Source organism: Barbus barbus (assembly GCF_936440315.1).
Source record: "Barbus barbus genome assembly, chromosome: 44".
NCBI classification, from domain to species: Eukaryota; Metazoa; Chordata; class Actinopteri; order Cypriniformes; family Cyprinidae; genus Barbus; species Barbus barbus.
In genome coordinates this window covers 12,472,863-12,488,335 of record NC_136722.1, presented here as the reverse complement: position 1 = coordinate 12,488,335, position 15,473 = coordinate 12,472,863, and the positions used below count along the sequence as shown (strand labels likewise).

The following is a 15,473-nucleotide window of genomic DNA, read 5'->3' as shown; positions in this document are numbered from 1 at the left end:
GCCACAGCTTTGAGGCAGCGATGGGTTACCTTGACATTAGCACGGCCCAGGCACCATGCGTGGGACGAAACGCTGGCTTTTAGCCAATATTGATTGTGTAGCAGGCCCAGGGGAATAACTGAGGAGGCTTCAGCCATGATTTTGAGGTAGTTGATATGCAATCATCGCTCGTGGGTCGACCAGGAGCCGTACGCCGGGTTGCCCTTGTACAGAGCGCCCCACCCTGAGCTGGAGGCAGCCATGAGGCCGAGCATCCTCTGAAATGCTTTGAGGGGACGCAAAGCCCCCAGCTTGAAAGACACCGCCACTTGTTGGATAGTCAGGGAGCATTCCGGTGTTATCCAAGCTCGCATTTCAACCCCAAACGCTCTAGATGGTTGAGCAACAACGACCTGTGAGCGATCAATTGCCATTCTGAGTCGGCTAGCATTAGCCAGACGTCGAGGTAGTTCAGTATGCGGATTCCCATCTGTCTCAGAGGGGAAAGGGCCGTGTCCACGCACTTCGTAAAAGTGCATGGGCCAGAGACAGTCCAATGGAAGGACCATGTATTGATAGGCCACTCCCTCGAAAGCGAATCTCAAAAACGGTCTGTGACGGGGCATTATTCAGAGGAGAATTGCTCTAGCGGGTCCATTATCACAGTGGTAGTTTGCTTGGGCACATGCTGAATGAGAAGGACGTGCCCAGCTTGAATAGAATTTCCATCTACTCAGTGTTGAATGGAGGGAAGGAGAATGAGCGTGAGCTTACTTCGATGAAGTTCCGGCCTCAGCGAGAACTTATCTTTTCCTTTCCTCTCAAAAGTTTGCTTCGCTAGACTCAGTGCTCTCTCAATGTGAGCAGCCAGCCCCCGTGTGCGCAGCGTCAGAGTAGGCATGGTCCAGATGCGTCTAATCTGAAGCCATCAGTATTCTCTTTTAATCCAAAAGATCAACCCGCTCGAAAATGAGGGGTGTTGATGATCCTCATGTGTAAACACACCGGCAGATCTAAGTGCTGTGCGTATCCGCCTTTAAGGATAAAACCATCCGTGCAACAAGGGGTTAATACTCACGTGTAAAACACACTGGCGGATCAAAGCGCTGAGGGAAGAGTGGGTCGCGCGGGAGCTGTGCCGGCACGAGATGCACACTCTCACAATCTGTCTCAGTGAGTGCAGCCTCAGTGTGGGGGTTACCCAGGCATGTGGCGCACTCAAATCCAAGGCTGTCAGTGATATGAAATCACTAGTGACAGCCCTTACTCTGATCCACCTAGAAGGACAGAGCTGCTCGATGAAGTGAGGGGCGCTGATCCTCACGTATAAAATACACTGGCAGATCAAAGTGCTGCGATAAGACTGAAACACACGGGAACTGTGCCGACATAAATCACTCATGCCTGATCGCTCAAAACTCACAAGTTCGCCATTTTTTTCTCTGCGGTAGAGAAGACACGCAAGAGTTGCGGGGCCATCTTCATTGAAGAAGGGGATCCGTAAGCGATGCAGGGACAAACTCATGCTTTTTCTGTGAAAGCGGTCTGTCTCAGTGAGCACAGTCTCAGCAACGCACACTCAAATGCGAAGCTGTCAGCGATCTGATATTGGTGACAGCATTCTTACTCTGATCCGTCTAGAGAGATTGAGCCGCTCGAAGAGGGGCGCTATACTCACTTGTAAAACACACACCGGTGGATAAAGGTGTCGGGGGAGAATAAGCACGCGGGCTCTTGCCGGCGTGGGATCATTCAAAGCCGGTTGTTCAGCCCCGTGACTGCACCGTTCCTTTATCCAAGCTCACTGAGAGAGGAGAAACGGGAGAGAGGAGCTGTTTTTAAAAAAAAAAATTATGTGATTCGCGAGCGGAGAAGAGCGAGACTCATGCCCTCTGTGAGAGCATTCCGTCTCAATGAGCATACAGTCTCTGCATGCGGGCTGTCCAGACAGGTGACGCACTCACTGCCCTTCTGCATCATGCAGGATTCCCCGCACGAGCCACACTCGCGATATTTGAAAAAACAACGTAGCAGAGAATTGCACAGGAATTGCTCTTACCAGCCAGATAGCAGCAGGGGAAGGCGTCTCGCTTCTTCCGCTGCCGGGGGCTTTTTCTACGGTGCGAGCTGCAGGCTGTACTTCTGCTTCGCCTTCTTAATTGCAGAGTCAGCGAAGAGATGGTCTCGACGCTGAAGGAGAAGATTCTGATGAAATGGCGCGCTGGGCCGACTCCTGTAGCAGTCGTCTCCGCCCCTTCTAGCGGACTCGAGCACCATTGGTTTGTGCAGCTACACAAACGTTAACAATTCAGGCTTCAGTAACAGAGTAAACAGGAGTTTCCCCATTAGCAGTTGTCAATAAAAAATTACAACGCAACGGGAGTTCCCTTTCGATAGGGAACTGATGTTTTACTTCATTTCTTACTACTGTGCTGATTGTGTATAAAGGTGTATTGTATTTGAATCTTTCTATGATAGAGTGAAATCACTTCATGAATGCCAGAGGAGGCTGACAGCGTAAACACTCCTCTGATGCTTAAATTGACCAATCATACTGGACATGAAAATGGAGTAACATCATTTGTTTCCAGCAAAAATGGGTCAGAAGAAGTCGACAGAGAGAAGAGATAAAATGTGTCTCCTTCTGCATAAATAACCATCATTATCAGAGTAACCTTTCAAAACAATTAGCTTTTAGTACCACTTTAGTGCATCATTAAGCCTCATTGTGGTAAAGGCAACAGGTGGAGAGAGAATTAATAAATGAATAAAAATGGGGGAAAAACATAGATGGAGAGAAACTTTCAAATGTAGCTAAAATATTAATGGATACTCTATGACAGAGTCATAGTGTATATAAACCTGTCATAATGAAGGAGTGGAAGATGAAATCATCTACACATAAATGAGTAGATGTTGGATGTAATAAAGCTTTCCATTGCTTTACAAATGATTTGAAACCGATTTGTTTCCTAAAATGACAAATGTCAGGCTGTTGATCAGATAATGCATCCTGATCCTGATGCATCATCACTTATGAAGTCTATTTTACAGTTTTTCTCAATTGCTTTAGCACATTTTTTGAACCCGGCTTAGCGTCATCTAAACTGTAAGTGCAATTGTCACAACTATTCGCTGGAACATCAGAACTCTATTGCATGTCTGCACAACATAGTTACTCACCCAAAACATTTAATTCATGCTTCAAGTTATTGTGTCAGTAAATTGGCCAGTGCCATCAAAATAAGAAGTGTTTTTGTCATCATGTGAGCCACATTGGTCAAAATGTTTAGATGTTTTGTCACCTTGGGAATTTTTGTTATATGAAATTGTTAAATTAATTGAGTAAAAGCAACAGAGAAAAATTGAAGCACTTACATTTCAACAATACATGACAGATATGAGAGACATTAGAAAAAGAGATTTGATCAGTATTAATTAACTTAAGACAATCACAGACAAACAGAAAAACAGTAAGACAGAGACAGAGGGACGGACAGACAGACAGAAGAGAAGACAAAGAAAAAAGAAAGACGGATGAATGGATCGATAGATAGATAGATAGATAGATAGATAGATAGATAGATAGATAGATAGATAGATAGATAGATAGATAGATAGATAGATAGATAGATAGATAGATAGATAGATAGATGAAATGACAGTCGGATAGATAGATAGATAGATAGATAGATAGATAGATAGATAGATAGATAGATAGATAGATAGATAGATAGATAGATAGATAGATAGATAGATAGATAGATAGATAGAAACATGCTTGCTAAAAATATTCAGTGATTTGTAAACAGACTTGTTGTTGTCTGGTTTGTGTGATTTCTCTTGGCTCGTCTCAGCAGGCAGGAAGTTGTTATTGTCTGCTAGAAGGGGTTTCACACCCACCCACTTCACGCTGTGAACTGTTTGTCTGTCTCCCACTACCCTGCTAAACTCATTCTGGGGCCCCTGACTGAGACATGTGTCTGGAAAGAGATCACTTGATCACAATTTTAAGATTTTAAATATAAACAACATACGCCTCTAGTAAGAGCAAATCTGCTATTTATCCCTTCATATAGTCTGCATGAACAACCATTCATCTGAGAGGAGCCAGTCGACACGTTTAAATTGTGTCGCTGCCCCATCATTCGCCGGAGAGTCGTGTGCTACATCTTCTCAGGGAGCCGCTCGATGCTTTAAGCAGGACTTAGGAGGTTTTGTATTGATTAGCAAGAGCTCTGTTTCCATAAAATCAAGCTGTTCATTGATACAGCAGGGATTTTCTGCATGCCCACGCATCTACCGTGACCTTGTGGCTTTGTTATATCTGCACATATTTACAGTACATCAGACAAGAAAAATATTTAACAGCCTAAACAACATGTTTACAATAGATGTTTGGCTTAAAGACACATATTTAAAGAGCAAAAGACTCCTCAATAGGCGTCAAATCCTTTCTGATGTTTTATATGAAGTCAAAGAAAGCAGTTATGTTTTTTCTCTCACTTCTGTCACATTCCGTCTGACTTCACTGCATCTCTTCAGCCTTCAGGTGCCTCACCTGTCAGGGATGATGTCAAGTCCCCTGACGCTTCCTCAGATTTGGATGGCGCAGATGCACAGCGCAGACACATCACAAAGATCACATGTCAAGAAAGCAAAATGCAGAGTTTGAGTCATCCTCTCACTTGAAAAGCGCATATAGACAGGGCCCGGGATTAAAGGTTAGGCCACATATTCTGACATGCTGAGCCATAAGGACGTTTAAGTCTGGTTTATGTCCTCTGCTGACCCCATCCATCCGTCTTCCTGCCATTTCTTGTCCTCTCAATTCTGTGAACATCAATAAAACTGTAGAGCTGTACCTGCCAGATACCTGGATCGGTATTGGCAGAGAAACTGAGCTTTTTAAACATATCAGATATCTATATGGCATCAGAGTCAAGCTCAAAAACAGTGCTGTTTTTGTTAACAATATTAAAATTATTTTATTTTATTATATTTTGGTTGTTGAAATAAAGCTGAAAAAATCTATAAATATTATTGTTACGAGTCTGTCTGTCCTTCTCCCTCTCCAATCACAACGCACGCCCTCACCTGGTTTCACCTAATCATTGATTGTACACACCTGCACGTCATTGGATCCTCATCACCACCCACTACAAAGTCACACACGTCACAGCACTCCAGCGTCTGATCTCGTTTGGCTTATGCTTATGGTTCATTTCAACGAAGTGGGCTCCTTAAATTATCCCAGCGACGTACCTGTTTGTTTACCTACCTCCTGTGTCCTCTCCAGCATCTTGTCCTCCTATCTCCTGCATCAGTCTCCTCCAGCGATCGCCAGCCTGGATCCCAAGTCATCCAGTGAGGTGTGTGCTTCTCCCTGCTTCCACGAGTTCCTGGCAAGGCAAAGACATTCTCTCACGTACTCATCTCCACTATAATCAGTCCCTTGAACTTTAGACTCATCCTCACCAGTCATTCCTTGATCTGTTGTTTAATAAATGCTTCTGTGATTTATATTAATCCCTTGTGTGAGTCTGTTTCCCGTAACAGAAGATCGGACCATTACCGAAGATGAGATTGGAGTTAGCCTCCATAAACGTATGTCCCAGGGAGGAAGACAATCTTTCTGGAGGATACACATTATTTATGTTCCAGAAGGACAGGAGTGTGGAGGAGTATGTGGAGGAATTTCTTACCACCAGTTACCAAGCCCTCTGCGGCGATATCACATTAATGGAGGGTTTTAGAGGTGGACTGGAAGAAGAGATCCAAATGGTTATGCCACATGGAGACCCCAGCTGGTCTTTGGCTCAGTACCAAAATTTCGCCTTATGGATTGCAGGATCATTGTTTCAAGTAGGCGAAATGGAGGATGCGCCAACTCCAGATTCCAGCCCATCAGCCGCTCCTCACTCCAGCCGCCTCATTCTAGCCCTCCACCTTCCGTGAGTAATTCTAAACCTCCTCACTCAGCTCAACCGCCGCCCATGGCGAAGTCAATATCTCCACCATCCGCGGCGAAGTCTATGGTGCCGTCGTCCACGGGGAAGCTAAGCCCGACCGTTTGCGAGTGTATCAGAGCCGCCGTTCGTGGCACTTACAAGCCCGCTGGTTCTTGCCCTGGAGCTCCTGGATTTGGCAATTACCCCCTGAATTCTCGGCTCCTGTCCTCTCCCCAGAGCCTGCTCCTCGCGAGTGCCCTCCTATGAATCTACTAGTCCTGTCCAACCCTCCTTCATCTCCGCTGGTCCTGTCCAGCCCTCCTGTGCCTCCGATGGTTTCGCCCATCCCTCCTTCGTCTCCGCTGGTCTCCTGTCTCACCATGGCTGTCAGAGTCCCCAGACCCGCCCTGGAGGCTTCCCCAGAGTCCCTGCCCAATTATCCCAGCGACTTACCTGTTTGTTTACCTACCTCCTGTGTCCTCTCCAGCGTCTTGTCCTCCTATCTCCTGCATCAGTCTCCTCCAGCGATCGCCAGCCTGGATCCCAAGTCATCCAGTGAGGTGTGTGCTTCTCCCTGCTTCCACGAGTTCCTGGCAAGGCAAAAACATTCTCACATTCTCATCTCCACTATAATCAGTCCCTTGAACTTTAGACTCATCCTCACCAGTCATTCCTTGATCTGTTGTTCAATAAACGCTTCTATGATTATATTAATCCCTTGTGTGAGTCTGCTTCCCGTAACAATTATATAAAAAAGTGTAATTGAAGAGTTAAGTTTAAGTACTAAAATTTAAATAAAAATAAGGCATCTAATAAAAATGACAAAAGCACATCAAATTAAAGCTTAAAAAAAAAAAAAAATACAAAACTATTTACAATATTTAATATCAATAAAGGTAATTTTAAGGTGTCCTTGTAACACATCTTACATGTACTTACTCTTATAACATTAAATTATGCATAATTACATGCAAGTAACTCTGTACCAATCCCTAACCCTAACTATATAAAGTAAGTACATGCAGTTAATATTATTCACTACTTTAACATATAATTACACTGTAACAAGGACACCTTACGGTTACGTCTATTAGTTACTAGCATGCATATTACTAGAATATTAGCCATGTATTAGTGCTAATTAAGCACATATTAATGCCTTATTCTACATCCCTAATCCTACCAAATACCTAAATTTAACAACTACCTTACTATTAATAAGCAGCAAATTAAGAATTTATCGAGGGAAAAGTCGTAGTTAATAGTTAACAAGTGTTACCTATTCTAAAGTGTCACCAGAATTAATTAATATTTTTGAATTATTGCTAGACTGAGGTAGATTTTCACTGGAAATATTTTGTAGTGGATTGTATAAATTGTTCATTTATACATTTCTATTATATGTGACCCTGGACCACAAAACCAGTCTTAAGGGTTATTTTTTTTAAAAATTGAGATTTATACATCGTCTGAAAGATAAATAAGCTTTCCATTGATGTATGGTTTGTTAGGATATGACAATATTTGTTCGAGATACAACTATTTGAAAATCTGGAATCTGAGGGTGCAAAAAAATCTAAATACTGAATAAATCACCTTTAAAGTTGTCCAAAATGAAATCCTAATATATTTATGGTAGGAAATTTACAAAATATCTTTTAATATCCAAAATATTCTTGGCATAAAAGAAAGATCGATAATTTTGACCCATACAATGTATTGTTGGCTATTACTACAAATATACTCGTTCTACTTATGACTCGTTTTGTGGTCCAGGGTCATATATATATTTATTTTTTTATTTATTATATATATATATATATATATATATATATATATATATATATATATGTGTATATATATATTTTTTTTTTTTTTTTTTTTTTAATCAGTAAATGTATAGTAAGTATTCCTGTTTCTTTCAAAAGTGAATGAGAAAGCAATATTGGGAAAGAAAATGTGGCAATGAATTATCGCAAAATGTATAAAATAGATAAAAATCAGGTACAGTGATGCAATGTTTTATTGGAGAAAGTTCAAATAAAGCTGGTAATATTTTAGGCTAAGTATATAATTAAGCAACCGTTTAACACATAACCGAGTCACGTGATATCAAACATGCAAGTCCTGAGCTTGTATGCAAATGCTTCATTAACAGTTTTCACATAACGCTGCCAAACTCTCTATGCAGTAAGCAGAAAACAGAACTGACACAAAATCATAAGCGCCGAGTCTCACTCTACAGTCCACAGAAACAGCAAGCGAGAGAATCACGTAGTGTTAAAACAAAAGCTGTGGAGCAGAACCACGCAGACCACCTTCCAAAGCAACTCATTAAAGCCTCTTTTTAAACGCAGACCTCCTTCACCCTGAAGCAAACCCCTGGCTACAGGAATCAATCTACACTCTCTCTATCTGCTATGCCACATTTTCAGGACCCCAGACAGAGATGGATGCTGTTCACAGCCTGACACGAGCTTTCAGAGCAGCAGGGGAGGCGGCAGGCTACAGCTCTATCTGAAAAAAGCCCTAAATACATATTAAGTGCTTTCTCGCTATCTGCATCACTCTCCCCACACAGTCCACGGTCACACATTTCCACTGCATTAGAACAGAGGCTGAAGCTTTTCTATAAACCAGACTATATGGAGAACCCAGAGAAAAATCCTGAAAGTGAATGATTTGAGTACAGGGAAAGTGTTCATGTCATTTTATGTCATTGTTGCGTGTATATATATATAATATATATTTAATATAATGTATAATTATATATATTATTATTTATAAATTATATATAAATTTGAAATATATATGTTTTTTTAATGGCCTGTGCCATTATATATAGTAAAATATGTAAATGTATGTATTCCATCAGAAAGAGAGAGAGAAAAACACTGCAAAATATACTTATTTGAAAAATATTTTATAATATTACTGTTTTTTTCCTCATTTTTGATCAAATGAGCATAAGGTACTCCCTTAAAAATCGTAAAAAAAAATCTGAATTATTCCACATATTAAATGTGGAATATTTATGTAAATGCGATATTTCAGTTTTATTTTTTTATTAAATTTACAGACATTTCTAAAATTCAGTTTTCACTTCGTCATTATGAGGTACGGAGTGTAGATTAATGAGAATTTTTTTTTTTAAAACAATTGTAGTATCAGGCTGCAACAATTTTTTTTTTTTTAAGTGAAGGGGGTCTGAATACTTTCTGAATGCACTGTATATACATTTTAACCATGAATATAAAACAATATTTAAAAAAAACCTGAAAAAAAACAGGTAATCTATAAATATTTGTTTTACTTTGAAACTAAACAAAATGCAAATATCTCGGAATAGATTAACAGTTAATCACCATTTATTTCTCATAAACATAATTAAAACGGGAGCAAATAACCCCTCTCATTTAATTTTATCTTTGTTGTCATTAGCTATTAAAAAGTGAATGTAAAGACTAGTGTTTTTTATGTTTTTTAGAAAAGATGAACATGTTATGACCTTCGATCTAGTTCAGTGGCTATTAATTTCTGCTCCATTAAATTTATTATGCCATAACTTGACCACATACACAAATTCAAGAACACAAATTCAAGAACATGGTCCTAAAAGTGATTGTACAACTTCAACTGCTCCACATAAAACAACCACAAAAATAAATCCATACATTTTTTTAAACAAATGTCAACCATCTTCAGTAACATGTCAGTGATTTGATTAAAGGTCTTCAGGGATCTTTGCTGTCACCATAAACTCTCTCAGAAACATACGCAGAATCACTCAAACAGCCCTTTCACTCATACTATAACGTCATTCACCCGCATAAAAATTACGAGCCTGTTAAACCGGGCCTAGAAAGCATGGAAAATCATTTTCAGAAGACTGACAACTCATGATTCAGTCCGAAGAAGAACCGCCGGTGGAATGGCATCACATTAATAAACTACAGTAAGTCAAGGAGGGAAAAACTCCTGATCTGGCTCCCATCCTTTATTCCCAAAGAACATAAGGTCCAGTGTTTTAAACATAAACAGGATGTTCTCCAAGCCTTCCCTAAAAATAACACCCGAGGTCTGATGGGATTATAAACTGGACCTCTATTAGTGCTGCTGAAGTGCTGTCCTTATTTAAATGTGCAAAAAAGAAACAAGTCTTTCATACGAGCACCGAGCGGAAACAGAGACCAAGGGGATTTGTCAACGTTAAGTTTTACAATCAGTGAGTCAGGGCTAAATATAAGGATTGTGGTTGAAAATGACAGCAAAAGAAGGGTAATGAGGTTTTGTGGTTTTAGGACTAAGTAAACATATCAGCCAGTGTGGAGAGATGGCGCTAATCTGCACTGACATGTGGACATATCTGTTACAATTGAAGCTGAGAGAATTAAAGAGCTCTCTTTCTCGCTCAAAACACATTCAAACCTGCTTTCTTTCTTTGTAAAACTCAAAAACTCACCCTGAAAGCATTGGCTTCCACCTGCAGAACAGAGGCAGTTGAAAGCAGTCCCTATTACTCTAGTCCTGCTCCAATCTGGCAACGCTGCAGATCGAATGAAACTATTCCAGCATGATAAAAGAGTCTCTTTTGTGGACTGTACGCTCACAAAAAACTTGATACAGCACAGATTTCTCATTTCAGACTTGTAGGCTTCTAGACATGAACAATAATATGAACAACCTTGAAGTGAACCAAAAAATACAGCTAATTTAAAATACTATGCATATGCTGTTCACATCTTGTACTTAATTGTCCAATTCTAAATAAGAATTGAAAGAATTATGAATAATGAATTCTCTCTACAGCCTAGAGCAGACAGCAAATAATGTTTATGGAAACTAACAAACAGCCATTAAAATAATCATGAACATCAAGAGCAAGAATATGAATAACAGTCCAAATACAATCAGTGATAATTACAAAGTGTTGCAACCACATCAGATCTGTCCTGACATAATAGCTCATGTTTCCGTACAACATAGTTATCTAATCTTCTTTGGAAGATATGGCAACGTTAATAAACTTTCACGGGTGACAATTACGCCTCATGTTACACTTGCTCCTCTATTGTTGTCTGATTTGCCATCAAGGTTGTGTCGCACGTATCCACAGCAACCCTTTAGCGTCTAACCGACTGAATAAGTAAGCGCATCATTAGCCCTGACCTGTCAGCTCCTCAGACCAGCTGTTTCCTCAAGCCTGACTTGCTCTACAAGGGTAATAAAGTGGCAGCCATTGTTGCATTCTCCTCTTAAGACTGCCAAGACTGTTCTGTGATCAGTACAGGAGCACCACCCCTGAATGGAGATATGGGGAGCTGAAGGTAAATATAGACGAGGGATAAAACCGCTGGTAAACAATGGAAAAACACAATTCACTTCATTGACAGCTAAGTGTGTGAGAGACTATGATGAATGGAATTATCACATTTAAAAGGGTAGTTCACAACAAAATGTATATTCTGTCAACATTTATTCACCCTTGCGTTGTTCAAAACCTATATGTAAAAAGTCAGTGGGGTCCAAACACACACACACACACACACACACAGTGAAACTGTGATAAACTACCATTCAAAAGTTTGAGATAAGTAAGATTAAAAGGAAAACACACACACACACACACACACACAAAAGAAATAAAGAAAAATACTGTATATTAATACTTTTATTCTGCAAGGACGAATCACAGGAATAAATTACATTTTAAAATATCTTCGAATAGAACAGTTAGAATTGTTATTTTAAACTCTAATAATACTTCACAATATTGCTGTTTTTACTGTATTTTTGATGCAAATTAAATGCATAAACCTTTTTAGATATTCTTTTTTCCACAGAAAAATTAAAGTTATGCTGGATTGGAAATTACATGAGGGTATAAATAATTGTACAATTTTGGATTAACTATTTATTTAAAGGGATATAGTTCACCCCAAAATGAAAATTCTGTCATTAATTACTCACCCTCGTGTCGTTCCAAACCCGTAAGACATATTAATATATGTTTGATGAATCCGAGAGCTTTCTGACCCGCCATAGACAGCAACACAACTGACATGTGCAGGGCCCAGAAAGGTAGAAAAGTTATTGTTAAAATATCAGTGGTTTAACTGTAATTTATGAAGCTACAAAAAAAATAAAAATAATTATGCACAAAGAAAACTAAAATAACGACTTTATTTAACAATTTCTTCCCTTCCATGTCAGTCTTCAATGAGTGTTCACGAGAGATTTTTGTATTCTCATTATTATGTTAATTTATATCATTATTTAGTATTCTCATAGCTTCATAACATTACAGTTGAACCACTGTTGTCACATGGACTAGTTTAACAATGTCTTTACTTCCTTTCTGGGCCTTGAACGTGGTAGTTGTGTTGCTGTCTATGCAGGGTCAGAAAGCTCTTGAATTTCATCAAAATATCTTAATTTGTGTTCCAAAGATGAACACAGGTCTTAGGAGTTTGGAACAACATGAGGGTGAGTAATTAATGACAGCATTTTCATTTTTGGGTGAACTATCCTTTAAGATCTTTTGGTATTTTGTCTGATTATGTAAAACGAACAGGGGAAGTGGAACAACAGGCTCTTTGGGTTGTCAAGCTGTGCAGGTGCAATTTACAGCCTACTAACAACTTCACAATAGCTGGTGACACCTTCGTAACACATGTAGGCCAGTGGCAGACTAATAAATTGGGTTACAAATAAGAAAAAAAGCCAGTCTTCATATTACTAAAGCATCCACAGGGCGTTCTAAAATAAAACCACTTTCAATGTAGAAATGCAGGACACAATGGCTGACATATAGATGATAAATATAAACTTAATGATCTCATGTTGACTAAATTATCTCTTTAGGACAATAACAGTATTAAAGAGTTTAGAGTTTAGGTTAAATCAATGACCCGGAGGTTTTTTTCTTAGTTTAGGATTGCTTTTACAAGTCCACTGAGATTCAATGTTGAATCCACACTGTAATTCAAACCGCTCTCATTGCCCAAAGGTATCTCATCATACTCTTGCAGAAATCAGCACTTTTTTTTTGTTTTGTTTTACATTCCCGAGCCGCTTTGTCCTATGGGACCTTAACGACTGTGCCTTTGCAGGCGAATGAACTCAAAGGATTTGCACTGCTATGATCTAAAAGTAATTTAACCATCTGGACCAGGGTCACGTTTTTCCAGAAGCCTGCTGGTGGTGATACACTATACACATGCACTATATAGAGCTTAGGCTTAAAAAAGTATCCTGTGCTGAAGTGCAACTACCTTTAAGCAAGTAAAGAAACACTGAAGAGAACTTGACCATCTTCCAGCTCTTGAATGTCATCATATATTTAGCATGGGTAAAATACATAAGGGTACAGTCTGGAGAGATAAATGGAGCAGTAAAGCTACATGAACCGCTGATTTCAGGAATGCCAAATGTGTTCGGAATCATTAAGCAAATGCATTTGCTCTCCATATTACTTGAAGTGGTCATTTCCATTTTCAGATAAATTGCAGTTAAATTACAGTGAGGGATTAAAAAAGATTGCATTTGACAATTGCTGCACGGTTGAGACGAGTGTCCAAGTTTGAATGTCCAAAGTTGATGCTATTATGTCTAATGACCTGACACATTCTCTATTAGATTAAACTAAATATGTTTGATCATATCAGTAAGTGTGACGACACAGTTTGGACACACTGCAAAGGTCACAATGCAGGAAAATCAAATACAGAAAGGTTTATATATGACCACTAATCTAATGAGCTCGATCAGGCATGGTTGAAAGTGGCTGTTAACATAGAGTGGGACATCAGGTAAAGTGGAACAAATACATTTCATGATTGATTGTCCTTTAAATAATAGGAGACAATCAAACGTAGCAGTCATTAATAATTGCCAGTCTTTAATAAAAACCCACAAGAGTCTTTGTCACTCTGAAAATGTCTTCATTTGTCTTACATCATCATCATAGTGACGAAGCTTAAATACATAATCAATCCAAATGAAAACAGAAAATCCAATAGTAAATGAGAATACTTCTCTTAAACTATAAATCATTGTGCTGTATACTTAGACACTAAAGCATATTGAATTATACAAATAAAAGATGCATGTTGCAAAATTGCAACAGCTTTGTTATAATAGCCTACAGCAAATATGAGTTAACCTTGACAACTCGTTTTAGATGAGTTCTACCATGCTGGTAATTTACATATTTTGATATTAAGTGAAAATTAATTTATTAATTTAATAGTTCAATAAACTTATTGTATAAAAGTTAGCTCCTCTCGGTTGGAGATAATAAATTGCATAAATAAGTTAATGATTTACAAATTAGAAATAAGTAATTAAGACACAATAAAATGTTCAAATGTATTTTAATCCATTCTTTACAACTAGAATGGTTGTTTTGGATTTTAGAAAGAAAATACAGAATCTAACTGAAAAAAACCCCCCCGCCAATATCAAAGAATAAGCAAAGTAGACTAATTATATATAGCTTCTGCTAACAATCAAAGCGTACAGATACTGAATTAAGACGTGAAACTCTTTTATTGCTGTCAAAAGCTGCATCTCCTCCAGACTGTAAATTACTCAGAGGCAGCACCACCACGCGGCAAATATGATTTCATCAGCAAAAGTTCCACAAAACAGACATGAAAGCACAAATGCGTTCTGGTAAAAATGATTTCGACAATGTTTTCCTCAATGAGAAAAGTGATATGAGAGAGAAAAAATAAACAGGCTAAATAAAGCACAGAGTCAGAATGTTTAACAGTTTTAGTAACTGCATGTTGAGCAGACATAATTCTTAGGAAACATTCACTTGTTCTTATGTATTTGTACAAGAGAAACACAGAAACCGTAGGCTATTTGCATTTACCAAATAAAGTCCTGTAAAGGAAAAAATCATAACGAGTCACTTACCAAATAAAGTGTCGCAATATTCCTCCTGATCATGTAGGTGAGAATAAGCAAAGAGTCAGCGAGTTCTGTGAAATATATGACGTGTAGTAATCCCAATATCTCTACAGTCCGCAACGGGGGAATAGTCCATAAGAGAGCAGCTTTCTAATGAACTCAACCTGTAACGTACGCAAATAAGACTCAACGACTTCCACTACTATCCACTACTATCCCAGACGATAGTGAGAGCGCAGCGGCCGAAGACGTGCAGCAGTGCCGCGGAGTCCAACTCACTGGGCAGTTTGTGTGAAGCGCTCCGGCAAGAGAGCAACAGAATGAGACGCGCTGCCAGCGAGCGCCCCTGTGTCTACAGTGAGCGACGCGACGCAACAAGACCAGAGCGTCCCATTGAGCCAACGAGCATGTCTGCACTGCGCGCGTGGACAGCTTCATTGATGATGATAGGGGGGGCTCTAGTTTGTAAAACACACAGGTGGAGGATATCATTTGAATGTACAATGCGTTAAGTAGGAGCCCTTAATTACTTGTGGTTGTTTTTTTATCACCTTGAAAAGTTTAGCAGTCGTTTTGGACTGTTTTTGGACTGGTTCTTATTACAGTAGCGTATGACACCACCAG

The 15,473-nt window shown here is 39.2% G+C and overlaps 1 protein-coding gene across 1 annotated transcript in view; it reads right to left on the bottom strand.

Annotated features, from left to right (window-relative positions):
• The window catches only part of LOC306862952 (semaphorin-5A-like), a 163,419-nt gene extending 148,152 nt beyond the window's left edge, over positions 1-15,267 (bottom strand). Inside the window, exon 1 of the mRNA XM_079406065.1 lies at positions 14,856-15,267. The gene's annotated coding sequence lies outside the window, so the exon portion shown is untranslated. The remainder of the gene's footprint in view (positions 1-14,855) is intronic.
• Between the last annotated feature and the right edge of the window lie 206 nt (positions 15,268-15,473).